At 40.1% G+C, this 14,362-nt stretch overlaps 1 protein-coding gene across 3 annotated transcripts in view; it reads left to right on the forward strand.

Moving 5' to 3' along the window:
* The window catches only part of PLB1 (phospholipase B1), a 132,932-nt gene that overhangs the window by 11,457 nt on the left and 107,113 nt on the right, over positions 1-14,362 (forward strand). The gene's annotated exons all lie outside the window — the stretch shown is intronic.

The raw sequence follows: 14,362 nt of genomic DNA on the forward strand, positions 1-14,362 counted from the left end.
TGTGCTGTGTGGTCTTGGGCAAGTTCTACCTCCTTGGACCTTGATTCTTAACATGGAGATACTAATACCTCTGCTACCACTAATGGTAAGCCCATTAGTATGATCGCATGGGCCATGCTTGTTTTTTTGGCTGAAAGGGGAGAGGGAGGCAGATTTGATGGCCCCATGCTTTTTAGGGATACTGGCCCTGATTGAAATGAGAGGTTGCCCAGCCAGGGCTCTGGACTCCTCAGAGCTAATGGTTAGAAGACTGGGCCTCTGCCCCTCTTCTCCTGGCCCTTGGCTCTTCCTTTCTCCCTTTGTCTAGAAAGGCAGAATCTCTTAAATCTGAAGTAGACCTTAAAGATGACTTTTTTACTCTCTCCAAATGAGAGGCCTGGGCCCAGAGTGGGAAAGCCCTGGAGGCCCCTGATGGAGAGGAGGAGATGGGGACAGAGGCCAGGGCCCACTGGCGTCCAAGCCCTGCTTCTGCTAGTTACCTAGGATATGTCGCCGCTTTCTCAGAGTCTCTGGGGTGGGAGGTAGGTGTGGCGGTGGAAGATGGTACCTGCTCAGCTCCCTGTATGGGAAGACTGCATTTTCCTGGCTATTCCTGAGGCTTGCTGCTGCTGCTGCTAAGTCGTGTCTGACTCTGTTACCCCATAGACGGAAGCCCACCAGGCTCCTCTGTCCCTGGGATTCTCCAGGCAAGAATATTGGAGTGGGTTGCCATTTCCTTCTCCAATGCATGAAAGTGAAAAGTGAAAGGGAAGTCGCTCAGTCATGTCCGACTCTTCGCGACCCCATGGACCGCAGCCCACCAGGCTCCTCTGTCCATGGGATTTTCCAGGCAAGAGTACTGGAGTGGGGTGCCTTCGCCTTCTCCGTCCTGAGGCCTAGGAATCTTTATTGACCATTTGAATTCCTCTTTTGCGAAGTGCCTATTCTTGTGTGTTTCCCATCTTTTTCCCAAAGGTTTGTCCTTTTTCCTACTTTATTTTGTTTTAGTTTTTAATATGTGCTGTGCACTTGCTGTTCGTTTGGTATAACCAAAAATATCTTCTGTTCTGGGCGCTTGTTTTTCCAGTCTCTTTATAGAGACTTTAAGAGAGCAAAATTCTAAATTTAGGGGGAAGTAAATTCACCAGGAAACCCCAGAGGAAGACCACCCAAATGAGAACAACTGGAGGCATTTATTCTGAGGTTGCTTCCCAGGTGGCACAGTGGTAAAGAATCTGCCTGCCAATGCAGGAGACGCCGAGAGACCAGGGTTCCATCCCTGGGTTGGGAAGATCCCCTGGAGAAGGAAATGGCAGCCCACTCCAATATTCTTACCTGTAAAATCCCCTGGACAGAGAAGCCTGGCAGGATAATGTCCTTGGGGTCACAAGGAGTCAGGCACGACTGAGCACATCAGTGTGTTACTCCAAAGTTGCTATGGCCAGGAGGCAGCTGCTATCACTTGTGTTGGGCAGAGATGCCTTCAAGACAGGCAGAGGAGTGGGAAAGCTTGATGACCAAAAAGGAGAAGGTTTCAGGGGTGCTCTGATTGGCAGCAGTTGCCAGAGGGAAAGTAGCTGCAGGTGGCTAACTGGAAGGCAGGCCCTAGGAAACATACTCGGCTTCTCTGGTCCGTCCTGTGTTGGGAGCAGAGACAAAAGTAGGGGTATTGGAGACGTGGACCAGGTCCTGACTGTGCTAGGCTGTTTGCTGCGGGAGTGCTGGTGGGGCTTCCTTGCCTGTCTACTGCAGACGTGTGGGTCAAAGGTGTATTGTCAACTATGGTCTGGCTATTGTCTGTATATTACCTGTCCATTTCTAAAGTTTTTAAATCTTTTCTGGTTTGTGCTTTTTGTGTTGTCTTTAAGAACTTCTCTCTGGTCTCTGGGTCAAGAAGATATTATCCTATATTTCCTTCTAAAAGTTTTATAAATTTGCTTTTTCCCATGGATCTTTTTAAAGACATCCGGGATTGATTTTGGTGACTAATGTAAGAGGAGAACAATCCCCCTCCTTTTTTTTTTTTTTTAAAAATCGTACAGATGTGTCCAACTCTGACTCTTTTTAACCCCGTGGGCTGTACAGTTCATGGAATTTCCCAGGCCAGAATACTGGAGTGGGTAGACATTCCCTTCTCCAGGGGATCTTCCTGACCCAGGAATTGAACTGGAGTCTCCTACCTTGCAGGCAGATTCTTTATCAGCTGAGCTATCAGGGAAGCCCCAGTGGTTTTTTTTCCTCTCACACAATGTCTGATTGTCTCAGCACCATTGAACAGTTGGTTGCTTCCTCAACTCTGTTCACGTATAAAGGATTCACAAGTGCCTGCATCTGTTTGAAATCTGTTTTGCTTTATTGGCTGCTTTCCCTATTTTTGTGCCAGGAGCACATTATCTTAATTCTATAGGTTTATAGTAAGCTTTATTATTGGGAAAAACAAGTCTATTTTATCTTCTTCTTTAGAAGTAACTTGGCTTTGAACTTTCATATAAATTTTACTATTTGTCAATTTCTACCCCCCCCAAAAAAACCTGTCAGACTTTTGATAGAAATTGCTTTGAATTCTATGAATTAAGTTTAGGGGAAATTAAATATCTTAACAATATTGAGTCTTCTTTAATGTCACTCAATGCTTCATAGTTTTCTCTGAGGTCTTGCATATGTCTTATTCATTTTTTTCTTAGTTATATGATTCTTTTGGTGTAGGATAAATGGAATGTTGTGTTGAATTATCATTTTGAAAATGTTATTGATATATAGAAATTTTTATTTTGTACACAATTAAACTCTTGGGCTTCCCTGGTAGTTCAGACAGTAAAGAGTCTGCCTACAGTGCAGGTTTGATGCCTGGGTTGGGAAGATCCCCTGGAGAAGGAAATGGCAACCCATTCCAGTATCCTTGCCTGGAAAATTCCATGGACGAGAAGCCTGGCAGGCTATAATCCATGAAGTCACAAAGAATTGGATACAACTGAGCAACTTCACATGTACAAACTTAAACATTTTAATAAGTTACCTGTATATTCTTTTGAATTTTCTGTAGACGCAACCCTGCTAGCGAGGACAGTTCGGTTGCTCTTTTTTCAACCTGTATACCTTTTCTTTCTTTAGCCTTTCTTTAGCTGGCTGGTGCCTCCAACTACAATTTTTTCATAGCAGTGATGGTTTAGGCACGCTTGTCTTATTTCTTGTCTTATTTTCAAAAGAAAAATATTTTTAATGTTTCATCAGTACGTGCGGTGTTTGCAGGCTTTTCTGTAGGTACTCTTTATGAGACTAAGAAAGTTCTAATTTATTCCTAATTTGCTAAGAGGTTTAAAAAAAATTGTGAGTGGGTGTTGAATTTTATCTAATGCTTTTTTTGCACTTATTGAGATGATTGTATGATTTACTCTAACATGGTGAATAAGTTAATTGGCTTTGCATTATTTTGTTCACTTTTTCAGTCATTGCTTGTTAGATTTACCAAAGACCACACACTGCGTTTATTTTCCTGCCTCTTTAATCCCTTTTAATCTACAGTAGTTCTTTAGCCTTTTCCCCTGCTTTCTTTTTTATTTTGTATTTTTGTGTTCTTGAAAAATTGAGGCTTGTTCTTTTGTGCACTGCAGTTTGATTTTTTCCAAATTGTTTCTTTATTGCTACAGTCAGACTAAACTCTTCAGGTAGAAATACAACATAGATTGTGTTGTGTCCTTGATGTATAACATTTAGGGATACATGTGATATTAGCAAGTATTTTCGTTGATGTTAAATTTGATAATTTGTTTAAGATGGTGTCTGCCAGATTTCTCCTTTGTAAAGGTACCTCCCATGGGATTTATAATTTGTAGGGAGATTCCAAGTGACTGTTCTTATAACTAATGGTTTTAGCATCCATTGATAAATTTTGCCTGAATTATTACCATGGTGAGTGTAAGCTGTGATTTTTAAATGTCTATAATTTCCTCTTCTACTGTTGGCATTCCTGTTTAAAGAAATTCTCTTCTAAAAATACCCCATTCTTTGAGATTTATCTTTCATAAAAGATAAAATGGACTTATGGATTCTTTTTTTAATCAGTAGGTCATAACCCAGCCTTGTGCTTACTCATTTTGATGCTCAAGTTATTGGCCTGTGAGAGCCTCTCCAAGCTGACTTCTCTTTCCTCATCAATTTTTAAGCACCTCTAACTTTATAGAACAAGTTATTCAGACTAACCCATTTTCCCTATTTCAGCCATGCAGTTAGCAATGCCTTTAAGATGTTAATTGATAGGGGATTTTATTTAGATCCAGGTGCTAGCGGTATTCATTGCTGCTGGAGAGTCATTATGTCTAAGCTCTCAGCGCAGAGCTCAGAAACATAGTTTTCTTTTTAAAAAGATGTGTTTATACAGATATCTCTACTTTTAGTTAGGTTAGGGTTTTATCTCCTTGTCCTATTCCAGACTTGTATTTTCCTTATCCCGCAGTGCAAACCAGCTTTACAAAAACTCGACACATTTGTTCATTTGTTGAATCCTATAGTACATACAATATTAGAATTACTACAGTACTACACCACAAACAGATGAAGTTCAAAATCTTTGTGTTTTTGTCCTTAGACTGTTCGTTCTGTTCCACTCAGGGTATGTAATCAAAATATTTTGATCAAAATCACTTGTATTAACTCTTTTCTTCTCTCTGTGGTTATCTATTTGACATATAATTTTTTTTGTTTGTATTCAATTATAGGGTTTCTCCTATTCTTGTTGATTTTTACTTTTTTTAAAGTTTTTTTATTTGATGAGGACTATTTTTAAAATCTTGATTGAATTTGTTACAATATTGCTTCTGTTTTTTGTTTTGTTTTGCTTTTTTTTGGCCATGAGACGTATGGGATCTTAGCCTCCTGATCAGGGATTGAACCCATACCGCCTGCATTGGAAGACAAAATCTTAACCACTGAACCATCAGGGAAGCCCCTCACTTAATTTTTTTAATGTATAAAACATTAACATGGTTCAAGAGTCAAGGCTATGTGAAAAGATATACTCAGAATTTCCATTCCTGTGCCTAGCCTTCCCATCCCATTTCTGCCTGTCCCCGTAGGTAACAGATTTAATTATTGTCATATCCTTTCTATGTTTCGCTTTGCAAATATATATTATTTTTCTTCTTGCACAAAGATAAACTATTATACGTTTCTTCTTCATCCTGTTTCTTTTTTCATTTAACAGTGTATCCTGAAATTACATTATATCTGTTCAGATACCTTTTTAACTTTTTCCCAACTATAGGATATTTCATTGTGTACCACATGTATTCAGTCAGTCTCCCGACATGAGTATTAGGTTGCTTCCAATATTCTGCTATTTTAGGTAATGCTGTCATGAACAATCATATACATGTGTCTCTTTTATGTTTTGGGAGGTATAGCTTAGGGCAAATTCCTAAAACTGGGATTTTTGGGTCAAAGGATAAGTACACAAATGGTTAGATATTACCAAATTTCCCCCAGCCATAGGGATTGTACCATTTTACATTCCTATATATATATATATGAAAATGCCTACTTCTCCATAGCTTGACAATAGAGTATATTGTCAGGCCTTAGAATTCTTGAAATGTCACAGATGAGAAGTAGTATTTTAGTTAAATTCTCTGATTGCAAAGGAAGATGTCTTAAAAAAAAAAAATCCTGTATTTTCAGGTGCCAAAAAGCAATGAGAGGGTAAGTTCCAAAAGTATCAACACTTTTCAAGTCTCACGCTTACATTGGGACTTGCATAATGTCCCACTGACCAAAGCCGTTCACACGGCCAACCCCGGGCTTAAGGGGTGGAGAACTTAACCTCTCCTCTTGCTGGGAGGAGCAGCAGCGTTCTATCGCCAAGTGACATACATTCAAGGATAGGAAGAATTTGTGATTATTTTTCAATCTACTTTTCCTTGCTCTTGTTTTCTGGGATTTTCATAGCTATTTTGCATGTTTATTTTTCTATATGAGTCTTAGAATCAATTCACCTAGCTTCAGAAAAAAGAAAGGTATTGCTGTTTTATTGAAATTGCCTTAAATTAGTAAATGGAGGAAAATAGGCTTATTCAGAAGTGTTTTATCTCATATTATTATAAATGTCTTCCATTATATTTGCTAACTGAGCCAGGCCATATACTGCTGTATGTGAAGGTTTTTAATTTTTATGTGAATTTTATACATCTTGCTAAATCATTTTATTGTTTGGACTAGGTTTAATGCTGATTCTTAGAGTTTTCAAGGTTAGTCTCACATTATCAATAGTTTTCCTTTTCCTGACTTTGCTTTTCTGATTGCATTGTCTGCTCCAATACAGTGCTAGACAGCAAGGGAGAGAGTGGGAATTCCCACTCTATTCCTGACTTTAGTAGAAAACATTTTCCTTGTTCAGCTAGATGATGGGCTTTGGGAATTATACATATATACACATAAATTATGTTTTGTGTGTTCACATTAAGGAAGTATCCACAAATTTCTGTTTTCTTGAGTGTGTTTACATTTATCAGAAACGAATGTTAAAGCTGTTGAAGGTCTTTTCAGCTTCTATGGAGACAATCTTTTTCCTTTCAGATTTTTGAAAATTGGTTTCATTGTTCAAATTTAATTTACATTTAGTTCTCTATCAAATTTCCAATGTCACTTTTAAAAATAATTTTGTATTCCTATAAATATCCTCAAATTTCTTTTATTTTTAAAAAACAGCAGTTCTATAATTTTTGTCTATAATTTCAGTCTTCAAAGTTTTTGATCTATTTTCTGCTTTGTTTTTTTCTGCTAATACTTGCTCCTGTTTATGCGCTTGTGTTACTTTTTAGTGTGTGATGCTTTAACTCCTTGAAAAACTAAGATTTGCTGAGGCCTAGGATGAAGATGCCTGTCTTTAGAGACTATGAACATTATCTGTCAGGCACCTGGGGCACTACCATTATGCCCTTCAAAATAAATTCATGAGGTTCAGTAGAACAGCCAAGCCCCATGCTAAGCACTGTACATATATAACAACTTCCCTTTAAGAGGGGTGTACTATTCTCCTCATTTTATAGATGAGAAAACTGAGACTCAGAAGTTAAATAACTTGCCCAAGTTCATCCAGCTAATAAGCACGGAAGCCAGAATTCAGTTCTGCGTCCACAAAAAAGGGCTTTCACCACCTTCCTGCATCACAATAGAGCCCAACAGAGGAAAGAACCAAACCAGAGCTGTTGTTCAAGTTTTAAAATGGACTCAAAAAACCCATATGAAAACAGATTCCTGTTCTGAAAGTTTCAATTTAGAAAAGTTTTTATTTAGAAAACTGAAACATCCCTATCTCAAAACTGCAGTTTGCTAAAGCAAGTTGGCAAGGAAGCCCTATGCCTAATAAAATACAATTTTCTCTAGAATTTCACTTTCCTGGCAGGGGTCAAAAGTTCTCCAGGAGACTGTCATACTAGTAAATGAAGGCTCTTGGCTTGGTAGCACACCCAGGCCAGGCCTGTTGCTGCAAAGCCAAAGATGGGAACTGGGCGAAGTCATTCTGTGAGGAAAGGAATGCCTCTTTTATTATTAGAACAAGTAAAGTTAGTCAATGTTTGTTTTACAAGGGCCTGCAGTCCTTCCTGGAGGTTACCAGTACAGTCTTCTAGAAATAGTCTCTTTCCAATTAACAGAAAGCAACCTTGAAGGACTTCTGGTTGGCCCAGATCCTTCTAGTTATTGATGGGGGAGGTGGGGGGCGGGGGGCAGGGGCGCTTTCTCAAGTCGCCTGTCTAGTTAGTGCAGGGCCAACCCAGAGCTCTGGTGTCAGACTCTCACCTCTACATCAGATGCCTGAATCCCTATTCCCACCCCCGCTTCAACTCACACACTTGCCTCCGAATTCCTGCCCTGAGTAGTAGGCACAGGTATGGGGTTTTCTCTGGGGGCTCAGGAGTCCTACTTTTCTGGAATGTCATCTGCACCTTGTAGATATTGAAGACTTTATTGTCACTCATCATTTTCATCTAGTTGCATTTTTGCTACTGTCAGTTAACTGTCTGAGCACCCTTCCTAGAATCCAAGTAGGGCTGAGCCTGGTTGGGAAATAAAAAACCAAATGTAAGGAAGCCTCTGGGGAGAGAGAACTGATCTGCATAAAATCACTGGAGAAGAATTAAGCACCAAAATAGGTGCAAGTAGATGTAATAAAAGCAGCAGGATTCAGAGAACTGAGAGATGAATGTGGGCTGGAGAAGTTTCACGTGGGAGTTGGAACTCAATTAAGTGCTGGGGATGAGTGGGATTAACGTAAAGACAGGGAGGGCGTCCGAGTCGGGAAAACAGCATACCCAAAGGCAAAGTCAGGGCTCAACGTGATGGGTTTGAGGAGCAGGGAGCAGTCCTGCTGGACAGCAATGCAGGATTGGTGTCGGGGGAGGTGACAGGTTAGGTAAAGTGCGATCTTGAAATCCATCAGTTCAGCTCAGTCACTCAGTCGTGTCCGACTCTTTTCGACCCCATGGACTGCAGCACGCCAGGACTCCCTGTCCATCACCAACCCCTGGAATTTACTCAAACTCATGTCCATCGAGTCGGTGATGCCATCCAACCATCTCATCCTCTGTTGTCCCCTTCTCCCACCTTCAATCTTTCCCAGCATCAGCGTCTTTTTGAATGAAATTTCAAATTTGAAATCCTTAGATGAGAACAATAGAATATCAGAGTGTCTTAAGACTGAGACTTCTAAAATGATTTAATCCAAATGTTATTTTACACTTAAAAAAACTAAACCCTAAATGTAAAATAGATAAATAACAAGGTCCTACAGTATAGCATTAAGTAAAAATGTTAGTTGCTCAGTAGTGTCTGACTCTTTGCCACCCCATGGACTGTAGCCTGTGAGACTCCTCTGTCCATGGAATTTTCCAGGCAAGAATACTGCCATTTCCTCCTCCAGAGGATCTTCCCAACCCAGGGATCGAACCCAGGTTTCCTGTATTGCAGGCAGATTCTTTACTGTCTGAGCTGCCAAGGAAGCTTAGGAAACTATATTAAAATCATGTAATAAACCATGTTGTGAAAGAATAGGAAAAAGTGTATGTGTGTGTGTGTGTATATATATATATATATATAAAACTGAATCACTTTGCTGTACACCAGAAGCTAACATAACATTGTAAATCAACTATAGTTCAATTAAAATTTAAAAGCCCCCAAAAACTAAGCCTTAGAGAGGTTAAGTGACTGGCTCAAGGTCATGCAACAAGCCTAGGGTTTGGATTTGCAGTATTGGGAAGTGGGAACTATTCAGTATTCTTCAGCAGGGGAGTGGCCTAATGGAAGTGGTATTCTGGGCAGGATGAGCCTGCTGGCTTCAGACATAAAAGGTCATGAGCTGAAAGAGGCGACAGACTGGTGAGTCAGTGGGCCTGGCTCCTAAAAAAAGGCCCCGCATGGTGTTTGCTGGGCTCTGGCAAGGCCTGCTTTCCTCCTGGCTTAGGTAGCCGTTTCCTCTTACACTCCTGCATCTCAGGGAGAAGCAGTGGTCCTCAGGCAATGGTCCCTTTTTCACAGAAGCAGGTAGTTTTCCAGGGAACTCCAAGCCCTTCATAGATCCATGAGCTTGAGAATAACGCAGCTTTCCAAATGGGAAAATTCCCTTGGGATTCCATGATTAGTGTCCAGGCAATTCACAAAGGCTCTGACAATTTCTCCCCAAAGGCCTAAGGGTGATGTGAGAAAGGCAAGAATTTTCCTTCCCATTTACCTGGTGGGAAACAGAGAACTGGAGTGAAGGCCTGGGAGTCAATGGGGACAGGTCCAAGGGGTCCTGAGTTTCCATCTGGGTCTTCAAGTCTAGACACTTTGATTCCAGGAGTAGCCTCTTTGTGATGCCTCAGAGCAGTTTTCAGGCATGAGTTAAATCACCAAGGTAAACGTGAATTCTCTGGTTATATGAGGAAATCCCAAAACATTGAGACTGGAAGGATCTGAAAAGGGTCTGCGCTTGGTCATCTCTCTGATGTTGAAATTTGAATAATCATAGCTACCACTTACTGAATCTTCACCGTGTGTCAGATGCTGCGCTTTGTGTTTACATGTGTTTAATCCTGACAGCAACTCCATGAGGCAATGATTATCAACCTTATCTTAAAAGGGAGGAAATGGAGGTCTGGAGAGATTGACCAGACCAAGGGTGTCCAGTCTTCCCTGGTGGCTCAGAGGTTAAAGCGTCTGCCTCCAATGTGGGAGACCTGGGTTCGATCCCTGGGTCGGGAAGATTCCCCTGGAGAAGGAAATGGTAACCCACTCCAGTATTCTTGCCTGGAGAATCCCATGGACAAGCTCCTAATACCTGTCTGATGTGTGCCACTCGCTCGCCTTGGTCCTCAGCCTCTGCCTGGACCAGGTGCCCTGAGTGGCCCATTCTTATTCAGGTAGCCCAGGCTATCCTACCAAGGGACAATCTATCTCCACTGGTCCTGTCCTGGTTTGGGGGTCATGTGGAACACCACCATCCCCCTTGGTTTTCCAGTCGTTTCAGATCCTGAAAGAAGTTCTCGTATATCCCCCCTAAGCTTCCCATTTCTGGTCTTAAAATGATATCTGACTATCCTTCAATGAGTCCTACCTGTTCTTTGATCTTTCCTTCTTTCTTGTCTTCAGATTAAATATTTCTATTGCTTCACTTGCCCCATGTTATCCTGCTCAGTGTTAGCTTGCTGACTATACAGTTTTGTTATTTTGGCACTTGATTATAGCATGCATCCCTGTCCTATTAAAGTCTAATATAAATAAATGAATGGGCTTCCCTGGTGGTTCATACGGTAAAAAATCTGCCTGCAATGTGGGAGAAGGGAATGGCAGGGATCAAACCTGGGCCCCCTGCACTGAGAGCACAATCTTAGCCACTGGACTACCAGGGAAGTCCCCTTTTTAATTTTTTTTTAATATCAAGTTTGGTAAACTTTTTGTCTGTAAAGGGCCAAATGGTAAATATTTGGTTTTGTGGATCATGTATGGTCTCTACCACAAGTTCTTATTTGTTTTATAACCCTTTAAAATGTAAATCTCATTCTTGTCTAGTGAACCATATAAAAATAAGCTGTGGGCAAATTTGATCTGCAGGTCATAATTTGTTGACGTCTGTTTTATACAGGCGATTTTAGTTCGGATTTACCTCCATATTTGCTCTTTGTGTACTTCATTTCTTTTTGTATTACCATGCTTCCACATGGGATCATCTTCCTTTCAGCATTTTAAATAGATCATTCCACTGCCTTCTGGCCTCCACCATTTCCCATAAGTCAGCTGTTTATCATAATGTCGGTATCCTATACATTAAAAGTTGTTTTTCTTCTGCTGAGTTTTGTTTACCTCAGCTTTAATCTACATCTAGACACATCAGTTATTACAGTTGACGTGTCCAGGGAAAATTGTGTTTTTCTTACCTAAAGTGGTTTTTTTGTTTGTTTGCTTTTGTTTCTTCCCTGCTTCTTTGTTTCAGCCATTATCTCTTAATCTCTTAATTTTCAGCCTCCCTCTCTCTGCCTCTTCTGGGACTCATTACCTGGTTATTTTGTATGCTTAACAATACCCACACACTTCTGATGCTCTATTCATTTTTCTTCGACTTCTTTTCCTCTGTATTTTTCAGAAAGGTACTTTCTATTGATCTACCTTTAAGTTTACAGATTCCTTTTTTCTGCCATCTCAAGTCTGTTACTGAGACCATCTAGTAAATTTTTCAGTTATTTTAATTATCACTTCTGGACTTTTTAAATATAGCTTCTATTTGTTGAGTCTCTAACCTTTTTTTTTTTTTTTCTTTAAAAAAGAATTTTTTCTTTAATTCTTTGAACATATATATAATAGCTACTTTGAAAACCTTGCCTGCAAAACTCAACATCTGGGCCCACTCAGAGCGAGTTTTCATTGGTTCCCGGACTAGTTTTTCACTGGCTAGTTTTCATGGAAAACTGGACATGTCTGATAAAATGGAGCATTCTGCTTTATTTTTCCGAGGATTGTTGGTTCATTTTTCAGTTTCTTGCCTCAACTTAAGCTGCTTCCCTCACAGAGGGAAGACACTAATGTCTTTGCTCAGTGTTTCCTTTTCTTTTTTAACCTGGCATTCTAGGAATCACCCTGGGTTTGCATGATTAATGGTTTTGAAAAAAACAGTGGTGGCCAAAGACCTTGAGTTTCTCAGGCTCTGTTCTTAAGTGTGTTTTCACTTAAATTTTACTTGAGTTGTACAAGTTGTTTGTATATTTTGGAAATTAAGCCCTTGCCAGTCACACCGTTTGCAAATATTTTGTCCCATTCTGTAGGTTGCCTTTTTGGTTTTTTGTTTTATAGTTTCCTTTGCTGTGCAGCTTGGACAGCAAAGAGATCCAACCAGTCCATCCTAAAGGAAATGAGTCCTGAATATTCATTGGAAGGACTGATGCTGAAGCTGAAACTCCAATAGTTTGGCCACTTGATGCGAAGAACTGACTCATTGGAAAAGACCCTGATGCTGGGAAAGATTGAAGGCAGGAGGAGAGGGGAACGACAGAGGATGAGATGGTTGGATGGCATTACCAGCTCAATGGACATGAGTTTGAGTAAGCTCCGGGAGTTGGTGAGGGACAGGGAGTCCTAGCGTGCTGCAGTCCATGAGGTCGCAAAGAGTTGGACACAACTGAGTGACTGAACTGAACTTGCTGTGCAAAAGCTTGTAAATTTGATTCAGGTCCCATTTTGTTCATTTTTATCTATACTGCCTTGGGAGACTGACCTAAGAAAACATTGATACGATTCATGTCAGAGAATGTTTTTCCTATGCTCCCTTCTGGGAGTTTTGTGGTGTCATGTCTTATGACGTCTTCATGTCGTGTCTTTACATCTTTAAGCCATTTTGAGTTTCTTTTGTGTATGGTGAGAAGGGTGTTCTCTGACCTCATCGATTTACATACAGTAGTCTGACTTTTCCAACACCACTTGCCAAAGAGACGTTTTTCCATCGTATATTCTTGCCTCCTTTGTCAAGGATTAATTGACTGTGTGTGTCTGGGTATATTTTTGGGCTCTCTTCTGTTCCATTGATTTATATGTCTGTTTTTGTGCTGATACCATATTGTTTTGAGTATTGTAGCTTTATGGTATTGTCTGAAGGAGGGCTATGCCTCCTGCTTTATACTTTTACTTCAGGATTACTGTGGCAATTCTGGATCTTTTCCATGTCAATTTTAGGATTATTTGTGAAAAATGTCATGAGTAATTTGATAGAGGTCACGTTAAGTCTGTAGATTGTTTTGGGTAGTATCGTCATTTTAACTATGAATTCTCCCAATCCAAGGGCATGGGACAGCTTTCTATTTACTTGAATAATTTTCAGTTTCCTTTATTAATGTTTTATAGTTCTCAGCATATAAGTCTCTCACCTCCTTGGTCAGTGTTAGTCATGTCTGACTCTTTGTGACCCCACGGACTGTAGGCTGCCAGGCTCCTCCATCCATGGAACTCTCTGGGCAAGAATATTGGAGTGGGGTGCCATTTCCTTCTTCACCTCCTTGGTCAAGTTTATCCCTAAGTATTTTTTAATGCAATATTAAAAGTTTTTTGTTTTAACATTGTCTCTCTGATATTTCATTGTTAGTGCAAAGAAGTGCAGCTGATTTTCGTATGTTAATCTTGTATCCTACTGCCTTGAGAATTTATCAGTCTAGTAGTTTTTCTGTGGAGTCTTCAGGGTTTTCTACATATAAAATCATGTCACCTGCATATAATGACAATTTTACCTCTTCCCTTACAATTTGAATACCTTTTATTTCTTTTACTTGTCTGATCTTTGCGGCTAGGACTTCAACCACTATGTTGAATAGAAGACGCAGGAGTGGGCATCCTTGTCTTGTTCCAGATTTTAGCAGGAAGGCTTTCAGCTTTTCACTGTTGAATATTATATTGACTGTGGGTTTGTTGTAAATAGCTTTTATTATGTTGAGATATGTTTCCTTTATACCCACTTGTGTTAAGAGTTTTTATCATGAATGGATATTGAGTTTTGTCAATGCTTCTTCTGCATCTGTTGAGATGATCATGAGGTTTTTGTCTTTTATGTGGTATATCACATTGATTGATTGGCCTATATTCAACCATCCTAGTGAACTTGGGATGAATCCCATTTGGCTGTGGTGTGTGATCTTTTTTATGTGTTGCTGAAGTAAGGAAAATGACTAGACATTCAAGTATGACCTAAATCAAATCCCTTATGATTATACAGTGGAAGTGAGAAATAGATTTAAGGGACTAGATCTGATAGAGTGCCTGATGAACTATGGATGGAGGTTCGTGACATTGTACAGGAGACAGGGATCAAGACCATCCGCATGGAAAAGAAATGCAAAAAAGCAAAATGGCTGTCTGGGGAGGCTTTACAAATAGC

Source organism: Ovis aries, chromosome 3 (assembly GCF_016772045.2).
Source record: "Ovis aries strain OAR_USU_Benz2616 breed Rambouillet chromosome 3, ARS-UI_Ramb_v3.0, whole genome shotgun sequence".
In the NCBI taxonomy this organism is placed as follows: Eukaryota; Metazoa; Chordata; class Mammalia; order Artiodactyla; family Bovidae; genus Ovis; species Ovis aries.